Here is an 8,545-nt window from a genome sequence, read left to right as displayed (position 1 = left end):
GAGATTTAAAGGAAACCAACAAATGTAGAAGCAACAGGAGGCCAGCAAGAATTATGTTGGCTTCTAGAATTCCCCTGAACCACCACCTTCAAGTCTCAGGTCACAAGAAGATAAATGCTGGGAAGAATTTGGAGAGCTCATAGAGCTGGGTTGGAGCCATCCCTGCAGAGTCTCCCTTAAGCCAGGTGGGCAGAGCCCCCCCCCCCAAAGGCTTCCAGGGTCAACATCTTTCTCAGAAATAGCTTTCTACTAGCAGTAAGTTCTTCGTTGTCTACCTCCTCAATCACACACCTCATCTGTGCCCTTTTCCTTTTCTTCCAGTTTCTGTGGTTGAAAAATCTTGGATGACTGCCAGTGGTATAATAGCAAAACACAAGAAGCTGTTTGGCCAAGAATAGGACTCAAATTTAAGAGATTACTCAGTGAACCTTTCCCTTAAACAGTGGAAGAAATTCTGGTTGAGTTCCAGCATCCATTCTGCCTTTCCCAGACGAATACCAATGTGGTTTGGGGGCTTATCAAGGGCAGGTTCTGAGACACATAAGCCAAGGGTGGGATTGTGGTATTTTTCTGATTGCTCTTGCCAGTAACTGGTTTAAAAATCCAGCTTTGGGCTAATCCGCATAAGGCCTTAGTCTGATAGCAGCAAATGATTTTTTCAGGGATTGACCCTTCCAAGTAATCTCTGGGACCTCTTTCCTACTACATCATCCTTGCTCATTCAAGTCCAGCCATACTGACCTCCTTGTTTCTTGAACATGCCTGAGGGTCTTTGTATGAGCTGCTCCCTATACCTGGAGTGATTCTCTCCACACACTCCAAAGCTAACTCCTTGATCTCCTTCAATATTTAGCTCAAATATCACCCTCTCAATGAAACCCACTCTCTCCATCTTTTGTTTTTTAAGTTGTTATTTATTTATTTGACACAGAGAGAGAGATCACAAGTAGGCAGAAAGACAGGCAGAGAGAGAGAGAGGGAGAAGCAGATTCCCAGCTGAGGAGAGAGCCGGATGTGGGACTCAATCCCAGGACCCTGAGATCATGGCCTGAGCTGAAGGCAGAGGCTTAACCCACTGAGCCAACCACCCACTCTCTCCATCTTATTTGAAATTGCAATCCATTCCTTTATCACCCCAAATTTCTTTGTTTTCCTATTTCCATCCTCCATAAGATCTTTTAAACATTTTACAGAGTGTAATTATTTATTACATTTATTGTTGCATATTTTCGCTCACTCCCATGTAAAGCACGTGGTAAGGATCTTTGCTTTGTTCACTGCTTCACCACGAGAGCTTACTCCAGTGCCTGCTAGGTTCAGCATTCAATACCTTCTATTTATTGCATGTTCTTGACATGGTGACCTCATCATCTTCCTTTCTCCCACCTCCTTTCCAGGGTACACATGATGAAGAGATGCAGCTTTGGTAGTCATAAAGGGTTGGGCACTCAATGCTTGGGCAAGAGCGATGATGAAGCTTTTCCCTAAGGGGGAGAAATGAATCTCAGGTCTCCCATAGCACTTGGATTTTCAAGCTTTCAAAAATGCTACATCAGCATGGGCTGGAAACAGCACAAAATATCTCTATTTGGTCTAAAAATAAAAGAAATTTTAAGAAGTCCACTGTGATAAAATTAAAATATGGAACCCAAGGGTCTTCCGAAGTGCTACCTGGAGGTTTGCTGTGGAAATTCTATGAGCTATTGTTCTGTGAGCTTTAGTATAGTTGTAAAAACAGTGGGTCTTTGCAAGTAGCTGCTTTTCTTTCTCTGAAAGAGCTGTAGGTGGAATTTAGGTATACTGTTCAGAAAAAAGAACTTTAGAGAAGTAGATGCATTTGGGGGTCTATACAGTTTCCATGAAGATCTCTATATGGAACATCTGCATGTGTCTGAACTTGAATGCCATCTAGGAAGACCAGAACCCCAGTCTTGCAAAAATGGCTCATGGGGCCCAATGGTAAGTGGCTGACACCATTCCTGAGGGTATAGACCTCCTGCGTGGTGATCTGAGGCCTCCACCAGGCTGACTAAGTGAGGGAGACAGCAAGGCATGCATCAGGACCACAGGACGTAACACTGTAGCCCAGTCAGACGGTATTTTCACCTTTCCTGGCAGAATCCCATGAGCCCATCTCCTTAGGCAATTTTAGATCAATTTAAGGCAGGAAAAAAATGTATTCATGGAACACTATATCAGAAACTAATGAAGTACTGTATGGTGACTAACATAACATAATATAAATTTTAATAATTAAATTAAATTTTAAAAAGAAAAAATGGTACTCACATTGATAACATATTCCTACTCCACAACCTTGAATATCTGAAGTGATACCATTTAAAACAGTACCCTAAGAGACATGATTAGGAAATATTTCACAAAGACGAGGCAGCAATAATTTTTCAATTCAAAAATATAAATTAGGAGGTAATATCTCTAGTTTCACAAGGAAAAGGAATCCCTCTTACTCAGCAGACTCCAGATTTATTTTCTGCATTTCTCAAAGAGCTGTCCTTTGAACAATTTCCCTTGTATCTCAAGAAATGAAGACTTATTTTAGAAAAGTCAACCCGGAAATTATTAGAATTGCTCTCTTTCCCACTAGAACACATATTCAAAAGAATACATTAAAATACTCTGCTGCTGTTTTTCTCTGTCTCTTCCATTCTATAAGCTCAAACAGCTATTCAGCCTCAGAGCTCATGTCCCAAGATTCCCTATGAAGAATTTCAATCTCTTTCACAAAGCTTTTGTGCTATTTTTTTCTTGTGATATTAACTAATCCAATAAAATATCTTAGAAAAACAACTTATGCTTTCACAGAGTCCTCTACCTTAAATATAATTAACTCCTCAACTGAGACACAAACTTTACCCCCAATCTTGGGTTCAAGCATCAGCCATCCACCCTTTAAAAAGTACATAATCTCTCTTCTTATTGCTGGTCTGTATCCATGGACCAATTATTTTACCATGCTCACCTTAGTCCCTTCCAGGCTCTGATCAGTCACATAATTGTCTATTACTTTCTGTTTCCCCTTTAGTCTTGTGTCAGTTCTAGTTCATGGCTCTGATGTGCCATTTTTAGCCAAGATGCCTACTCTACTTTGAAGGTTATGGTGATTCCCAGAAGCCAACAGACTCAAAGTCATGCATTGAACCTTCTTGATACCTGAAGTTAGAAAATAACTATATCAAAGGCTCTTAACCCAAAGTCCCACATGTGGGCTTTAGGAGAACATGGGAGCCCCACAATTACACAAAAGTTATGTTTATGGTTCTCTGTTTGCATTTCTTCTGGGGAATGAGCACTTAAACTTCATCAAATTTTCAAAGTAGTTGATGACACCCCCAAGATTAAGAATCCCTGGAATAAAGAACTTTGACTCTCCTGATACATGAGGAAAAAGAATGTGGATCAAAATCACCAAAGAACCTGGTCCTCCCAGATGAGACTAGATTTGCTGAAGTAAGAACAATTTAGGCAGTTTCTGAAAATAGAAAAAAGTGCCTATTGGACAATAAAGTATTGTTAAAGATGGTATAGTTTAAATAAACCCCAGGTCCCCAGTGACCACGGTGAGCAGGGCCTGAGATGGGCTTTGAGATGGAAAACCCGATAACCCTGTCTTATTTGCCATTGTAGATCCTGGGACAGACTCTTCCATCTGGCTTCCATCCTCCATCTCTTCCATCTCTTCCATCCTCCCTGGCTTCTCTTCCAAACTATGGACCGTTTCCCCCATCGGTTTAGGTATCATAGCATTTTGCCCACAAGTCAGAGACAACCAGGTCTACCAGTTTCACTTGCCATGTTGGGAAAATTCCATCAGCAGCACAAGTATCACAAACCAATGGCAGTACTATTGAATGCAGGTCTCTGTGCTAAGTGCTTTATATACATGCTTTATCATGAAACAATCCTAGAAGTAGGTATTCCTATCAACTCCATTTCACAGATGGGAACACTGATGTTAAGAAACACGAATTTGTGCATCAAGGTTCACACAGCTGGTGTGACAAATCTGAAATTTAATCCCAGGTCTGCTTGACCCCAAAGCCTGTGTTCTAAACCACTGCTCTATAGGGCCACCCTCAGACAACTAAACTGGAATGGAGTCCCCTCACGTTGCAAAGCAATTTTTCCAAAGTATAAATTTCACAGGTGTGCTGCAAAAGATGTTACCATGATCAATACTTGAAAATGCAAATGCAATCATTATATTATGTTCACCTCAGAACACAAAAGCTTGATTGCATAAAAATGCTGCTTTTATTAGTAAACAGGAGAAGGTTGAAACAGTCTTGCAATTTCTGTATTGCTTTATCACTACTAGTTTAGAGTATGAAAATTTGATCAAAGCAGCTTCTTAAGAATTCAGTTTCATTTATATTTTCAGTCTCCAAATATAAATATGGCTGTGGCACATATCAGGGACATTAAGGACACTTGTATAAAAATGGAATTGAATGTTGCATTGTAATCCTCTTTTTCACCCAGCAGAATTTGGGGGAAAAATAATATACTTAAGTATATTGTTTTGGAAGCCATAACTCAGCAAAATGTCATAAAACAAAATATCTCAATCTGATATGTGATATCAAGTATTCATGGATTATATTTTCAATAAAAGCATATCTCTTGGGTTTACTGCACCAAAACAAAAAGTGATATAAGATTATAATTTTATGACGTGTGACACTTAGAGGAAAAAAAAAGATAATTTTTTTTCACTTACTCTGTATTGTCAAAGCAAATCATCTCCCCAGCCGCAATTCTCTTGTTCATGAGGTAAGAGGTTGGAAAGGGAAGATGCCTCTAGTCCCAGTGAGGGTCTTCCATGTTTGACTGGCAAGGAGAGAAAAGAGTCATAGCAAATCTCCTCACCATTATCTAGCTAGAAAATTCCCCAGACTTCTCTCTCAAAGAATCTAAGGTTTGACTCTGGAAAGGATTCAAAAATCAGACTCCTGGGCTCTACAGGGCATGACAGCCGCCCGGCCGAGGGGAATCTCGGCTTCCTTGATGGTCATTCTCAGCTTTGGCCACCAATACTGGGAACCAAGCAAAGAATCTGCAACTCAGCACGAGAAGCATTTGGAAGGAATTTTCTGAGAGCTGTTATAAATCAGGGACCATGAAAATCAGATGCAGACACATCAGTCAGGAAAAGAGCTTTGAAAACTCTCGTGCATTTGGCGGTTTCTAATTTAGAAGCAGACTCTGCCATCGACTGCTGGTGTGTTCGCCTGATCTGTGGCACTACTCACTCTAACCTGGCCCACTGGGAAATTACTATCACCTTGGCTCAGAAATCAGTTAAAACCATGGAACTCGCCATATGGTGTGAATCGGGCTTTGTCAGGAGGTACAGCGTGAGCACCCTTCCGAGGCTGTACCCACTGACAGGCCAGGGGCCCGTTGAGTCACAGCTGGTGAGGGAAGCACGCTGCTAACCGGTAGGCTATGGATGGCATTTCTGAAAAGGTCTCCTCTCTTAATTTTTACGAGACCTAAATTTCTTCAAAAACCTAAGAACAGAGTTATCTTCAGATATGCTTTCATTTGTGCTCCCTAGAGAACAGAAAACAAAAAAACCAAGCAATTTATCTTATATTTTAAGACTAAAAGTTGCCCAAAATTCACAGGTGAAGGAAGGATTCTGTTGAGTGGTAGTATCAACCAAAGAATGCCACCTTTCATGAATTACAGATTTTGTACAGTATTGCTCATCTTAGCTGCCCACCTGAAGTGGTAGGGGGTTAAAAAGAAGTTTCTCTCTAGCGTAAGCTTTCTTTCTTTCTTTCTTTTTTTTTTTTTAATGATGAAATGCTTTTACCATACATATCTTTTTCTTGGACTTGACTTTTCTTAGAAACAATTTAACAGGTACATGTGTGGCTCAGTCAGTTAAGCATCTGCTTTCAGTGGGGGTCCTGATCTCAGAGTACTGGGATCAAGCCCCACATTAGGCTCCCTGTTCAGTGGGGAGTCTGCTTCTGCCTCTGCTTCTGACCCTCCCCCTCCTCTCCTGCTCCATCTCTTTTTACCTCTCAAATAAATAAAATCTTAAAAAAAAAAAAATTTAACATCTCTGGAATTTATGTTTCTTAAAATTTATAAGATATCTTAATTTAATTAATGTTTCTTTTTTCTTAGTTTCAATCAAATATGGTATTTCCATGGTAATTTACCTAATCTAAATGCCCATGTATCCCTAAACTTCCTTCCTTATAAATATGCCCAGAGCTATTTTGAGATAAACCGAACACATGAAGGAGACCTCCCTTATATCTGTGTCTGCAGCTGGCCCTGCTCTGCTTTCCCCCGAAACTCTGCTCCTCACCTGGGGTCCTGGGCAGTGACAGACCCCTGTGGTAGCCCAGACTTCTCACTCCAGGCTAAAGATGACCGGTTCTTACCATGACATCTACCACCAATAACATCCTCCCCAGGCTGCCTTCTTCTCAATATTTTGTATTCCTTTCTCCAGAGACATTTGCTAATGGAAAATAAAGCAAATTGTATAAAAACTAAAAAGACAGATGGACAAGCTCATGTATGGGAAGACCTGGCGAAGGAGTCTTCAAATTCAGACTATACCTTAAAATACCCAGGCCCTGGGGTCTTGCATATCAGCCATAGCTTCTGAGATTTTCCCTGGCATTGGGGACACTGTAAAGGATGATATCATGGCCCCACAGTAGAGTAGGGTTGACCTAGTACCTGCATAATAAGATAAAATAGGAAAGTAAAACAAAACAAAATTAAATCAAAGCAAAAATTCCTTCTTAATTGTCTCAGAAGATGCAAATGGACAGCCCCAGGTTTGTTTGTTTGTTTTATAGCTACTTCTATGTGTATTTGGCTCTATTGTCTGCTACCTGGTATTTTAAAAGACTAATAAGGCATTTTTTATTCTATACCACAAGCTCCTTAAGCAGTACCACTCGCAGTAACATAGGAGTCAGGGGTAGAGAAGGTGTCTGGGGAGAAGACTACTGGTAAAAATGCTCTGGTGTTGGGGCACCTGGGTGACTCATTCGGTAAAGCATCTGCCTTCAACTCAGGTCATGATCTTGGGGTCCTGGGATTGAACCCGCCTAGGCTTCTCCCTCTTCCTCTGCTGCTCTCCTTGCTTGTGCTCTATCTGTGTCAAATAAATAAATACATAAAAACAAATTTTTAATGTTGTTGTGTTGATAAACTAGTAGGACATCCCCATGGGTCGGGCAGGAAGTGAAGCTGAGCTGAGCTGTGAAACCAAAAGCAGAGCAGGTGGACGGTCTAGATGAAGTGTCTGGCAGGTGTCGTCTCTGGGGACGGCAGCGGGACTCTGGGAGTCTGGGGACCCAGACCAGAGGGCCGTCCACTAGTGTGCTGTTCCAGCCTGGGGGACAGTGAGGCTGAAGAGGCAGAACATGTGGAGAGACAGGAAGAGGATCAAATATAGAGTTGCTGAGGAGGGGACGGCCACATTTTGGGGATCTGAAGTGGACCAGAAATTAGCGAGAGGGACTGAGGTGCAATGAGGGTTGGAAATAGGAGGGCGTCCCATGGTGGAACCTGAGGTAAGTGATCAGACACTGTGAGAGGTCGCTAGAGAAATGTGGAGTCTGATGGTGACAGGGTGGCAAGGGAAGCCTGAGGGGGGAACGGCTGGAAAGAAGTCGGATGTGAACATCAGCAAGTAGACGGCTCCAGAAGACAGAACATGAAGCCTTCGTTTCGGAAAACCGGATGGCCCAGAAAAGCCACAGAGAGCACACACCACCTTTTAACATACTTGCTAGCCAAGAATCCCAACTGTTGCATATTTAGTAAAATAAAAGGTACACTTACTTAGTTTTGAGACATCTGAGGAACTTCCCAGCTATTTCAAAATCACCCCTTCTCCCACAACTTCATCAGCTCCCCACTTGGACAGCAATTATTTGTTGTGGTCAGGACCAGGGCATAAAAATCGACCTTTGTCGAAGGTCAACACCAGCACTGTAGTTCTGGCTTCCTCCTTACCACTCAGCAGCTGCCCTTCTAGAATTTACTGAAAACAATTCCTCTGCCAGGAAAATGTGCCAGTGCTCTATTTATTGATTTCAGAAAGCTGTGACAAACAACTGTGATGCAGAACATAGTATTATTACCCAGATCTCTCAATGGACTTAGGTCAACACTGGGAAATCATCAGAATCACGGTGGTTCGAGGGCTCGCCAAATCCTCCTTTGAGTGGATTTTTTTGGAGACTTACCGAACTTCGAGCTTAATCTCACGTTAACTGTATTCTACATATATAACCAATCTTGTCCATGTGCTCTGTGTAATGTCACGTTACGATCAGCTCGAGGAGCATTCAGCTGATATCATGCCCCCCTGATGCCGGAAACCTACTCCACTAAAAGCTATTGCGTATCAGACGAGTCCTCTGCTATCTGGGCTGTATGTCATCCGCGCTGTGTTTTACCCTTACAGAAGTAGCAATCCACAGTTAAATCACAGAAAAGAGGATATAAAGTTGCCAGCAGGGGAGGCAAGACGGCCACG

General features: G+C 41.9%; 1 long non-coding RNA gene across 1 annotated transcript; it reads right to left on the bottom strand.

Annotated features, from left to right (window-relative positions):
• Positions 1-1,233: 1,233 nt before the first annotated feature.
• LOC131833113 (uncharacterized) lies at positions 1,234-7,945 on the bottom strand. Its single transcript, XR_009354326.1, has 4 exons — positions 7,846-7,945; positions 6,607-6,729; positions 4,742-4,851; positions 1,234-1,484 (listed from the first exon to the last, which is right to left on the bottom strand). It is a non-coding gene; the product is annotated as an uncharacterized LOC131833113 (long non-coding RNA).
• Between the last annotated feature and the right edge of the window lie 600 nt (positions 7,946-8,545).

The sequence above is a fragment of the Mustela lutreola genome, chromosome 6 (assembly GCF_030435805.1).
Source record: "Mustela lutreola isolate mMusLut2 chromosome 6, mMusLut2.pri, whole genome shotgun sequence".
Taxonomy (NCBI): Eukaryota; Metazoa; Chordata; class Mammalia; order Carnivora; family Mustelidae; genus Mustela; species Mustela lutreola.
This window is presented reverse-complemented; position numbering and strand designations above follow the sequence as displayed.